The following is a 14,208-nucleotide window of genomic DNA, read 5'->3' as shown; positions in this document are numbered from 1 at the left end:
AGGAACTTCCTCAGGATGTGCTCAACCCATGTGTGCACCTACTTAAATATCCCCATTAACCATCCTTAAAATTGTCCATAACACCTATTTCACCACCATAAAGATAAAGGTATAACTCTGCCTGTCTCTAAATATGCATCTACACACCAGGGTTCCTTAACATAAAATATAAACATTTTAAATAGTAAACCCCTTAGGAAGTCTGAGTTAGAGGAATACCTTAAATTTATGATCTTTATTCAACCCCTTAGAGGTTAGGGTACCGCAGGTATAAATCCAAAAGCATTCCTTATATAAAAAAATATTATTAAAATCAAATTACCACTTCTTGGTCTATTTTGTAATAACTGGATTTTTGTTTTACCGTAAAATCATTTTCTCTGAGGTTCACTGACAGACACAGCTTTATGTTTTCTAGACCATCCGGCTTATGCTGCTCTCTCTTCAGGAGTAGGACTAGGCGGAAACATTTTGGATATTCCCTTGAGGCAGTCCCAGAAAGTATACCATCACTTCCTGCTATAGGACTTCAGTTTGTAACAAGCAGTGTCAGAAGAATACATAACTCAGCCCAACAGAGGGGCGGGCGCTGTGTCCATCAGTGAACCTCAGAGAAAAGGATTTTACGGTAAGACGAAAATCCAGTTTTCTCTTTCTTTCACTGATGGACACAGCTCCATGTCTTCTAGACCATTGGGACGTCCCAAAGCAGTGTCAATATGAGGGGTGGGAATAACACAGCAAGAGATATATCTCCCAACAAGGCTAAACATAGCCAACCAGGTAAAACAGGAGCTCAACCAGGAACAACTGGAGCTCACCACCAGGAAAAGATTACACCCTCAAGACGCGGGAGCCTCTGCAACCGCAGCCTGCAAAACTTTGTGGCTGAACGTCGCAACCCGAAGATGCAAGTACATCCACCTTCTAAAACTTTTTAAATGTGTGTACAGACGACTACGTACCCGCCTTGCACACCTGAACCACTAATGCCTGATGATGGAAGGCCTGGGAGGCACTAAGTGCCCTTGTAGAATGCGCATTGACAGGGAAAGGAGGAACCTGACCCTTAATCAAATAGGTCTGCACAACTGTCTGCCTGATCCACCTGGAAATGGTCGCAGCAGATGCGGCCTGCCCCTTACCAGGCCCATTCGTAAGAACAAACAATAAATCGGATTTCCAAATCGGCTCAGTCACAGCCAGGTACATCTGAATCACCCTGACAACATCCAAGGAATGTAAAGCAATTTCTTTAGGATGTTTTGGCTTAGGACATAAGGACGTTAGCACAATATCTTCATTCAAATGAAACCCTGAGACAACCTTAGGAAGGAATGCCTGACAGGGTCGCAACACCACTTTGTCCCAATGAATCTACAGGTAAGGTGACCGACAGAACAATGCAGCCAACTCTGACTCACTACGTGCAGAAGTAATAGCGACTAAAAAAGCTACCTTCTGCAACAAAGTGAGCAGAGAAAGTTCACAGATGTTTTCAAAAGGAGACCATTGAAGTACCAACAGTACGAAATTGAGATCCCATGGAGGTACCAGGGATCGCATCTGAAGAGCCTGATGGCGTACTCCCTGCACAAAGGTGTGAACCAAGGACTTCGCAGCCAACGGCCTTTGGAAAAATATGGCCAAAGCGGAGATCTGGCCCTTGATGGTGCCCCGAGCCAAACGTTGATCTACACCTAGTTGTAGAAAAATCCAACAGGCGAGACACAGAGAAGTAACGGGGAGAAACCCCCCGGGACTCACACCAAGTAATGTACGCCTTCCAAATTCTATGATAAACTTTCCAGGAAGTAGATTTCCTAGCTTTAACAAAGTAGGAATCATGGACTCCGACAGCCCTCTGTCCTTCAGCACCTGGCTTTCAATAGCCAGGCTGTTAAAGCCAGCGACTGTAAAGCAGGATGGAAGTTTGGTCCCTGAGGCAGAAGATCTTCCCTGAGAGGAAGTTTCCTTGGGCCGAGTACACACCCAAGACACCTTCCCACCCGGACAAACTGGCATCCGTGGTGACCACAGTCCAATACAGGATAAGAAAGGATTTTTCTAGGCGAAGCACTTGTTTCTAACTGTATGGGGGTTGGGCTTTTAGAATGATCACAGAGACCTGTGATCCTATATAAAAGGGTCACAGGCGATCTGTGATCATTCCAGAGAGAAGAATGGTCAGCTGTGTTTAGCTGCAGGCGCGCGACCGGCATAGAGCTACATCGGATACAAAGGAGGGCCAGCCTGCCGCAGTAAAACTGCACCTTTTTTGCACTTTATTTGACTTTTCCTTTTAATGACCACTAATACTCTGCCCCCCTTACATCAGAGACCCCCCACACAGAGCCCCCCTTACATCAGAGACCCCCCACACAAAGCCCCTCTTAATTTAGAGCCCCCCTACATCAGAGAGCCCCCCCACACAGCCCCCCTTACATCAGAGACCCTCCCACACAGAGCCCCCCTCACATCAGAGACCCCCCACACAGAGCCCCCCTTACATGAGAGACCCCTCTCACAGAGCCTCCCTCACATCAGAGACCCCCTCACATCAGAGACCCCCACATCAGAGACCCCCACACAAAGCCCCCCTCACATCAGAGACCCCCCCACACAGAGCCCCCCTCACATCAGAGACCCCCACACAAAGCCCCCCTCACATCAGATATCCCCTCACACAGAGCCCCCCCACATCAGAGTCCCCCCACACAAAGCCCTCCCACATCAGAATCCCCCCACACAGTGCCCCCCCTCACATCAGAGACCCCCCCAAACAGAGCCCCCCTCACATCAGAGACCCCTCTCACAGAGCCCCCCTCACATCAGAGACCCCTCTCACAGAGCCCCCCTCACATCAGAGACCCCCCCACACAGAGCCCCCCTCACATCTGATACCCCCCCACATCAGAGACCCCCCACACAAAGCCCCCCTCACATCAGAGACCCCTCCACATCAGAAACCCCCACACACAAAGCCCCCCTTACATCAGAGACCCCCCCCTCACATCAGAGACCCCTCTCACAGAGCCCCCTTACATCAGAGACCCCCCACACAGAGCCCCCCTCACATCAGAGACCCCCACACAAAGCCCCCCTCACATCAGAGACCCCACAAACAGAGCCCATCTCACATCAGAAACCCCCACACAAAGCCCCCCTCACATCAAACTCCCCCACATCAGAGACCCCCCCACACAAAGCCCCCCCTTACATCAAAGACCCCCCACACAGAGCCCCCTTACATCAGAGACCCCCCCACACAAAGCCCCCCTTACATCAGAGCCCCCCCCCACACAGAGCCCCCCTCAAATCAGAGACCCTCTACACATAGCCCCCCTCACATCAGAGACCCCCCCCACACAAAGCCCCCCTCACATCACACTTGCGCTCCTCTACCTTCCATTTGAGGATGCCCAACAGATGCTCAATAGGGTTTAGGTCTAAAGACATGCTTAAACCAGTCCATTACCATTACACCTTTACACTTCACAGCTTCTTTAGCAAGGCAGTGATTATCATGGAAGTGTGTGTTGGGGTTGTTATGTTGGAATACTGCCCTGTGGCCCAGTCTCCGAAGAGAGTGGATCATGCTCTGCTTCAGTATGTCACAGTACATGTTAGCTTTCGTGGTTCCCTAAATGAACTGTAGCATTCCAGTGGCAGCAGCACTCATGCAGTCCCAGACCATGACACTCCCACCACCATGCTTCATTGTAGACAAGACACACTTGTCTTTGTACTCCTCACCTGGTTGTCGCCACACACACACGCTTGACCCCATCTGAACCAAATAAGTTTATCTTGGTCTCATCAGACCACAGGTTCCAGCAATCCATGCGCATAGTCTGCCTGTCTTCAGCAAACTGTTTGCGGGCTTTCTAGTGCATCATCTTTAGAAGAGGCTTCCTTCTGGAACGACAGCCATACAGACCAATTTGATGCAGTGTGGGGCGTATGGTCTAAGCACTGACGGGCTGACCCTCCACCCCTTCAACCTCTGCAGAAATGCTGGCAGCACTCATGTCTATTTCCCAAAGACAACCTCTGGATATGACGCGGAGCACGTGCACTCAACTTCTTTGGCCGACCATGGCGAGGCCTGTTCTGAGTTGAACCTGTCCTGTTAAACCACTGCATGGTCTCGGCCACTGTGCTACTGCTCAGTTTCAGGGTCTTGACAATTTTCTTATAGCCTAGGCCATCTTTATGTAGAGCAAAAATTATTTTTTTAGATCCTCAGAGTTCTTTGCCATGAGGTGCCATGTTGAACTTCCAGTGACCAGTATGAGAGAGTGAGAGTGATAACACCAAATTTAACACACCTGCTCCCCATTCACACCTGAGACCTTGTAACACTAACGAGTCACATGACACCGGGGAGGGAAAATGGCTAATTGGGCCTATTTGGACATTGTCCCTTAGGGGTGTACTCATGTTTGTTGCCAGCGGTTTAGCCATTAATGTGCGTTGAGTTATTTTGAGGGGACAGCAAATTTACACTGTTATACAAGCTGTACACTCACTACTTTACATTGTAGCGAAGTGTCATTTCTTCAGTGTTGTCACATCACAAGATATAATAAAATATTTACAAAAATGTGGGGGTATACTCACTTTTGTGAGATACTGTATATATAATTTTCCCTTTTCCTGCACATATGCCTGATGTATAATTACCCCTGCTATGTCTTTTTGTCTCTGTCTACTTTCTTAGAGACATGGTGTATACAATCATTTTTTTTTTTTTTTGGTATGTACAATTTGTGAACTGTGCAGTATTGTAACAGCCACTCTTAATCCCTCTGTACATGCCTCCCTGAATTTTCTCTACTTCGCCACTGGATGTCCTCACTGTGTTACTGCTCCCCGACACACGCAGGCCCCACAGCGCTCCTTTCAGCGTTGGGGGCCATTAGGAACATCCCGCATGATGTGCGCTGCTGGCTGGTACCACCCGGAGGCCCCGGTCCTGCACTTAGTTCCCATTGTCACTGGGTGATAATGCCTATGGGGAGTGGTTCTACACCACCCAACATATATAAAGGGAAGCTTGCGATTTGTCAAATTGGCAGTTTACTTGTCTCAGACCTACTGACACTACGCTTACTGAGCATGGCCCTCACTCACGAATGTACGGACGCTAAGGGTCTTCCTTATGTACCTTTATACTGGTTTACAGCTCCTGTGCCACATCTCTGCTTTGTACTCCACCTAGGGATTTGGGATCAATCCCTCATTCTTCCCTTACCTTACCTTTTTCTAGTTCTATCTCCCTCTTTCTCGTTTATCCACTCTTTCCTTTTCCTATTTCCTCTTCTTTTTCTTTCTCTTCTCCATTCATTCCTCCCCTCCTTTTGTTTCCCACCCTCCTTTCCCTCCCTCCCGCTCTTTTTCTTTCTCTTATTCCCTTCCTTATTTTTGTTATACCAATACACACGTTTGTATATACGCTTTATACTTTATATTTCTTTTTATTATTTTCTTCTTTTTTTTTTTTTTACAATAGATCTTTTTTTTAAATTTTGTAAAAATATTACATTATAAAAGGTAATATATAACTTGTACAACAAAAGTGTATACAAACACAAATAATAACAACGTATATAAGCACAAGATATTTATGATAGTGATGGTTAGAGTGCATGAGTTTTGCTTGTGCATAGGAGAAAAAAAAAATGTATGAAAAAACGTGGGATAAAATACACAAATAAAATCCACATGAAATCAAAAATGGCCTCATTAACCACTTGCCTACAGGGCACTTTCACCCCCTTCCTGCCCAGGCCAATTTTCAGCTTTCAGCGCTGTCACGCTTTGAATGACAATTGCGCGGTCATGCTACACTGTACCCATATGAAATTTTTATCACACAAATAGAGCTTTCTTTTGGTGGTATTTAATCACCTCTGGGTTTTTATTTATTTCTTACAAAAAAAAGAAAATAGACAGAAAATTTTGGAAAAAAAAAAGTTTTTCTGTGAGTAAATTTTGAAAATAAATAAATGTTTCTCCTTCACTGATGTGCGCTGATGAGGCGGCACTGATGGGCACTGATGAGGTGGCACTTATGGGCACTGATGAGGAGGTACTAATATGCCTATGCCGCACTGGTGAGCACTGATAGGTGGCACTGATGAGCACTGAGAGGTGGCACTGACGGGCGGCACTGATGGGGACTGAGAGGCGGCACTGATGGACACTGACGGGTGGCACTGTTGGGCGGCACTGATGGGCAGCACCATCAGTGCCCACACTCAGTGCCCATAGTGCTGCTAGTCAGTGCCCATCAGTGCCTAGATGAGCAGGCATTATGGGCACTGATTGTGGGCACTGTGGGCACTTATGGCATTTTATTTACCTCTTGTGTAATCAGGGCACTGGTGATCAGTGCCCTGATTAAATTTCTCTGTGTCTGATTGGCTCTTCTCTTCCTCACATGCAGTCTCTGTGTGAGGAAGGAGAGCTGGCAATGAGAGATGATCTCATATGTTTACATTTGAGATCATCTCTCATTGGACGTTCCGATCACGTGGCCATTCACCACGATCTGTGATTGGCTGTGTCCAAGGGACACAGCCGACACAGAATTTCCCCGAGCCTGTTACTGGGAGGGCGTATAAAGACGGCCTCCCGGAAATTAGAGCCCGCGCTGTAGCCGTCTTTCGGCTATAGCGCGGGCGGGAGGTGGTTAATATGAGTTATAAATGACACATAGGTAAGGGACAATGGCAAGCAAGGTGCAGTACGCGGCTCGCTGCATGGGATTGTGGCTGCCGCTGTGCGTTTTAAAGAAATAAAAACGGGGCCTTTAGGCGGGAGAAACGTGACTTTGCGTAATACGGGAGAACACGTGACCTTCTAGAAGCTTCCGTCACCTGATCAAATAGGGCTATATAAGCAGCTGCGTGAGGGCTCCGGGCTCAGTTGGTCTAGTACGGCGTAGCGAGCTCCCCTCTCTCCCACCCGTCGCCAGCACTTTTATGTGGCTTGTCACCCTTATTGAAAGGGGGGACTTCTGATTTATTTATTTATTGATTCGCTTGAGTTTATGACTAAGCGATAATTTTATTTGCAGATTTAATTGGAGTTTGAATTTATTCAATATTTATTAGAATTTTAGAATTAATGAACGTATTTGAATTATTTATTCATTATTTATTTATTTATTGATCCATTATTTATTTATTTATGCCAATAAAAGTGCCGCGGCCATTTAAAGAGGTTGTAAACCCAAATTTATTTATTTTTTTAACCTGAAAGAGAAACCCATAATGAGCTAGTATGCATCGCATACTAGCTCATTATGAAAAACTTACCTTAGAACGAGTCCCCGCCGTGTCGCCCGCTTACCTCTATGACGGGTGACATGTTCAGTCGCCCGTCTTCCGGCATCGCGGCATCCGGCTATCTGATTGGCCGGAGCCGCAGTGACGTCACTCCCACGCACGGGAGCCGACGGCACGGGGCTCTGAAGGAACGGCACCAGCGGCCATTCCTTCAGAGCGCATGCGCCAGTGATGTCACTGGCTGCATGTAAGGTAAATATCTCCTAAACGGTACATGTTTAGGAGATATTTACACTACCTATAGGTAAGCCTTATCATAGGCTTATCTATAGGTACAACTTGCAGAGGAGGGTTTACTTCCTCTTTAACTACCAATTGAATTGTGTTGGGTGTTTTCTTTCATATTAAAAATGGATTTTTGTAAAATCTTACCGTAAAATCCTTTTCTCTTAGCTCATTGACAGACGTAGTCCTCGGTGATACAGCACCTTCGGGTTATGTTGCCTCCACAGGAGCAGGACTAGACAGGAAATTAAAAAGCTCTGGCCACACCCTAGGGGCAGTCCCAGAGGGTATATCCTCTCTCTCTCTGCCTCAGCAAATCAGTTATGTGAAAAAGCAGTCTTTAGAGATTTTAACCCAACCCAACTCAAAAAACAGAGGGGCGGGGACTACGTCTGTCAATGAGCTAAGAGAAAAGGATTTTACGGTAAGATTTTACAAAAATCCATTTTTCTCTAGCGCTCATTGACAGACGTAGTCCTCGGTGATACAGCACCTTCGGGACGTCCCAGAGCAGTATCACAAATGAGGGGTGGGAAAATGAAAATCAAATCCCAATCTAGAAGGCCCAACCGGTGCCAACTAGAAGTTTACAATGCTCATCCTTAATGATGAGACTCAACAAAAAAGAGAAAAAAATTTTTTTTTTTTTTTCCAAACAGAAAAAAAACCCTCGAGGTAGACCACCGGTCTCCTCAAATTGCGGCCTGCAAAACCTTGCGGCCAAATGAGGCATCCGCCGATGCCGTCACATCAATTTTATAGAATTTTGTAAAGGTATGTACCGACGACCAGGTGGCCGCCTTACATACCTGGACCACTGACGCCTGATGGCGAAAGGCCCAGGAAGTACTGAGCGCTCGAGTGGAGTGCGCCCTAACAGGGAACGGAGGACTCTGACCCTTAATAGAATAAGCCTGTACCACCGTTTGTCTAATCCATTTGGCAATGGTCGCGGCAGATGCAGGCAAACCCTTTCTGGGGCCATCCGTGATCACAAAAAGTGAATCCGTCTTACGGAATGATTCCGTAGCTTTCAGGTATACCCTGATTGCCCGAACCACATCTAAGGAATGCAACGCATGTTCCCGATGATGCTTGGGCTGAGGACACAAGGAAGGTAGTACAATATCTTCATTCAGATGAAAATCTGAAACCACCTTAGGAAGAAAAGATGGCTTAGGATGAAGTACTACCTTATCCCTATGAATCACTAGGTATGGGGACTGGCATGATAATGCAGCCAGTTCTGACACCCTGCGAGCAGAAGTAATAGCCACCAAGAAGGCCACCTTCTGGGATAAAGTAAGCAAGGGAATCTCCCTGATGTTTTCAAAGGGAGGTTTCTGTAGAACCGACAAAACCAAATTAAGATCCCAGGGCGGTAAGGGCGCGCGGACTGGTGGAGCCAGGTGCCGCACCCCCTGGATGAAATTCCGCACCAAGGACTTGGTAGCTAAAGGCTTCTGAAAGAAGATTGCTAATGCTGAAACTTGACCCTTGATGGTGCTCAAGGCTAGCTTCTGCTCAACCCCTTGTTGCAAAAAGGCCAATATTCGAGTCACCGAATAGGTACGTGGAGGAAATCCTAAAGATTCGCACCACGCAATATAAGTCTTCCATGTGTGATAATAGACCTTGCTGGAAGTCGCTTTCCTTGCTTTAATAAGGGTAGGAATGACTGAAGTAGACAAACCTCTGTCCTTCAGTACTTGGGTCTCAATGGCCAGGCCATTAAAACCAGCGACTGTAAAGCATGATGGTAAATTGGTCCTTGAGACCACAGACACTCCCTGAGACGAAGTTCCCACGGAACGTCTGCGACTAGCATGTCCAAGTCGGCCAGGCCGGCTTGAGGAGGCCAGCCTAGAATTTCTAGGACCACTGGCGCTGATAGAATCTGAACCAGGCGTCCCTAGAGGTATCTGGCCCCGACCATCCGAGAAAGTCTGGTCGTTTTCTGTTCCCACACATTTATCAGATACCTGATTGTTATCAGGAAGGGTGATCTTTTCTGGTTGAACCTCAGGGACGGAAGTCACCCGACTAGAGGCTACTTGGCCTATCTGGTCAACCAGATCCAATTCCTGTGAGGTATAGGGACTAATCTTAGGAAAAGGTAAAGGAAAATATCTATTCAGGGAACGGTAACTACCGCTTCCTGTAGTACTTAAATGTTGGAAGGGAAGAATCGCACCGGTAGTAGTGGTTGATGCTCGATCTAATGTCCTGAATACCGGTGAAAACGTCCCCCCACCCTGAAACCGGGTGGGGGCGCACCTTCAGGCTGTGTACTCCTTTGCTTCGGGTTTGGCTGGGTTGGTCCTCTGCTTGTCCGACCAGCCCTTCTTGAACCCTCCTGGAGGAGTCTTGCCTTTCCCGTTTGTACCAGCCGGGCGCCCTTTATGGGCGGTAAAGAAAGGTCCTCGCTTGTTGCGAGGTCCCTTAGCTTTAGCAGCCTGTGGCAAAAAAGTGCTCTTGCCCCCAGTGGCATCCTTAATGATTTCATCTAGGTTGGCCCCAAATAGACGATTCCCCTGAAAAGGGAGATTTGTCAAGGTCTTTTTGGAACCTAGGTCAGCTGACCAGCATTTTAACCACAGCACACGTCTGAGGATGACCGCTGACATAGATGCATGCCCTAATAAGGCAGTAGTGTCCAAGGCTGCGTCACAGATAAACTGTAGCCCTTGTATAATCTGTTCCATCAAATCAGATGTCTCCTGGGGAATATCTTTTCCCCTAAGGTCTTGGCGTACCATTCTCGCCCATTCCGTAAGTGTCTGGGAAACTAGACCAATAACAATTACTGGTCTAAATGCTGACCCTATCAGAGAGAAGATGGTGCGGGACTCTGCTTCCATCTTTCGATCCACCGGATCCTTAAAGGACGAAGTGTCCTCCACTGGGATAACCGTGGCTTTATTCAGCCTGGAAATAGGCGGATCCACGACTGGTGGTACCGTCCATTTCTTAATGATGGATTCCTCAAACGGATAGCGTCTAGCAATACGCTTGGAAATAGTAAAGGTACGTTTAGAATGCTCCCATTCTCCTTTAATCTGATTACCGAAACACTTGGGTACAGGAAAAACCTTCACCGTTTTGATGGGCTTATTAGTACCAAAAGGAATCTCTGTTTCAGTTGCCTCTGCCGGTAAAGCCTCAAGTTTTAAGGTTTCCTGCACTGCCACAACTAGTGCGTCCACCAATGCTTCTTCCTGAATTATAGCGGGAGAAGAAACGTCCTCCTCACTGTCTAAAGGGGGCTTTACCTGAGACAACAGCCCTTGCAGAGGAACCTGCAACTGCAGTGACCATCTCTGAATCTGAGTCAGAGGTTACATAGTTACATAGTTACATAGTTAGTGAGGTTGAAAAAAGACATCAGTCCATCCAGTTCAACCTATGATGCGTGTGTGTGTTTGCTTTTAACCGTACATTGTATACCCCTGTATGTTGTGGTCTTTAAGGTGTCCATCTAATAGTTTTTTGAAACTATCAATGCTCCCTGCTGATATGACTGCTTGTGGAAGAGAATTCCACATCCTTACCGTTCTTACAGTGAAGAACCCCTTACGCACTTTAAGGTTAAACCGCCTTTCCTCTAGTTTTAGTGAGTGGCCACGTGTCTTATTGTATCTCCTTTCTCTGAATAGTTTGTTCCTTATGCTCGGGTCACCAGTACAGTATTTGTACATTGATATCATATCCCCCCTCAATCGTCTTTTCTCCAGAGAGAAAAGGTTCAGGGCTTGTAGTCTTTCCTCATAGCTGATGTCCTCCATTCCCCTAATTATTTTTGTTGCCCTTCTCTGGACTTTCTCCAGTTCCAGCACATCCTTCCTGAGGACCGGTGCCCAGAACTGGACAGCATACTCCAGATGTGGCCGGACCAGAGTCTTGTAGAGTGGGAGAATAATCTCTTTATTTCTGGAGTGAATCCCCTTTTTTATACATCCCAGTATTCTGTTGGCTTTGCTTGCGGCGGCTTGGCATTGCATGCCACTGCCAAGCTTGTTGTCTACCAGTACCCCCAAGTCCTTTTCCATCCTAGACTCACCCAGAGGTTCCCCCCCTAGTGAGTAGCTTGCTTTCTGGTTTCTGGCCCCCAAGTGCATTACTTTACATTTATCAACATTAAACCTCATCTGCCATGTAGTTGCCCACCCCGTTATTTTGTTCAGGTCTGCTTGCAAGGTTTCCACATCCTGCATAGAAGATATTGGCATGCCTAGTTTAGTATCATCTGCAAATACTGAGATTGTGCTAGATATCCCCTCCTCTAGATCATTTATGAACAAATTAAACAGGATTGGTCCCAGGACAGAACCCTGGGGGACCCCACTTTCCACACCCGCCCAATCCGAGTACTCCCCATTAATCACCACCCTCTGTACTCTCCCCTGGAGCCAGTTCTCTATCCAGTTACTCACCTTCTGATCCATACCTACCTTCCTTAGTTTGTACAGTAATCGTTTGTGGGGAACGGTGTCAAAGGCCTTTGCAAAGTCCAGATACACCACATCCACAGGCTTACCTTTATCTAGGTGGCTGCTCACTTCATCGTAGAAGGTTAATAGATTGGTTTGGCACGAACGATTTTTCATGAATCCATGCTGATTACTACTTATAATACCGTTTTCATTACTAAAGTCTTGTATGTGGTCCCTTAACATCCCCTCCAAAATTTTGCAGACTACAGATGTTAGGCTGACCGGCCTATAGTTACCCGGGATATATCTCGGCCCCTTCTTAAATATTGGTACCACGTTGGCTTTTTTCCAATCAGCTGGCACCATACCCGTCTGTAAACTATCCTTAAAGATCAAGAATAATGGTCTGGCGATCACCTGGCTGAGCTCATTAAGAACCCTCGGGTGCAAGCCATCCGGTCCCGGGGATTTATTTATGTTAAGTTTCTCTAGTTTGGCTCTAAGTTGTCAGATAGTATAGGGGTAGGCGGGGGTCGCTTCCTTGACCCCCGTCCCTGACAGGCCGCCTCCACCCGAGCCACCATAGACTCCAAAATTGCTGTAAATGACTCTACACTCTGTGCACCGGCGGGTCCCGTGGCCCCCTCGAGGGAAACAGGTGGGGGAATATGTGTGGCAGGGTCCATGATAATTCCAGTCACTTCCTGGATAATATAATTCAAAAATAAAAAACTTTTTTTTTTTTTTTTTTTTCAGACCCCCAGCGCCACAAAAAGCCCCTTAGTGTTACCTGCTAGGGATCCCTATCGATCGAGAGAGCGAGAGATAGACCCCCAGGCTCACCACTTGATGCTCAGAGTTTAACTGCAACAGGTTACAGCGCTGTCTTGACAAACAGGAAGTCTTTTGGCTGGCTGCCCAGGAAGAAAGGAGGCGGCTCCGCCCCTCTGCACGCCTTCCGGCGCCTCCCCTAGCTCCACGAGGTGTTTGGATCACCTCAAACATGGCCGCCCCCATGCTGGAGACACGAGGCTACGCCAAAATGGCGGCTCGTGCGATCCAGCAAAAAAAATGGCGGCGGCCTGTACTGAATAGCGGTGTGCTGCAGGGCACACCACACTCTCTCTGCATGGGGATTTGGCGTGGTTGGCGGTACCGGCCCTGGCGGACCGCATGGCCATTCGGGAGGCCTGCTAATAGCTGGAGATCTGATTAGGAAGGCAGTCTACATGTCCGTGGCTTCTGACTGGTAGGTAGCTTATTCTTATCACCGTAAGATTCCCAGAATGCCACTGATTACAATCTTTTTAACATGTATACAATTAGATTGTTAGCTCCCAAACCAAGCCTCCTGGCTTTTTGCACATAAAATCACACTCAAAGTAGGAGGATCTGTGTCATTTATAGGATAGAGAGGGACTCTATCTCACCATACAGAGAGGGGCCCGCGTTCACCACAAGACCCGTCAGGGGAAAAGGGGGAACATACTACTCACCATACCGGAACCAGGCGGGCACCAACTCCTGACAGTACCCCTCTCCACCGGGGCGGGAGGGCTGTCGACCGATATGGACGCCGTGACTCATGGTCTTTGGCGTTTCAGCGAGACGTTTAACTCGCGGGGTCAGTCCTTTAATGGGACTTTGTCGCGGCCGACCCAGCGCGGAGCTATGGCCTGCACACGCTCGTAGGCTGAACTGGGGTGACCACCGGATCTCAACATCCAGCCCGTCGCCCAGTTCAGCTTTCTTGCTTGAAGATCTCACAGGAACACTGGAGAAAAAAAGCTGTCTAAAAAAATCTTTTAAGAAAAAAATCTTGCCAGGACCTAAGATCCCAGCAAGGTATCTAGGTCCTTACTCCTAACTAGACAGAAAATAACTGATTTGCTGAGGCAGAGAGAGAGAGGATATACCCTCTGGGACTGCCCCTAGGGTGTGGCCAGAGCTTTTTAATTTCCTGTCTAGTCCTGCTCCTGTGGAGGCAACATAACCCGAAGGTGCTGTATCACCGAGGACTACGTCTGTCAATGAGCGCTAGAGAAATTATATTTACAGTAATAGTGCAGTTTACATTCCCATGTAATGGGACAATGTAATGTTGATAATATGATAATACCAATATATAAAGGAAATATGCTACTAGTGTCAGAGGTATATGTTCTCTATATACAAGTACCTAAAATCAGTGAGCC

Source organism: Pelophylax lessonae, assembly GCF_965119305.1.
Source record: "Pelophylax lessonae genome assembly, chromosome: 12".
Taxonomy (NCBI): domain Eukaryota; kingdom Metazoa; phylum Chordata; class Amphibia; order Anura; family Ranidae; genus Pelophylax; species Pelophylax lessonae.
Note: the sequence above shows the minus strand (reverse complement) of the source record.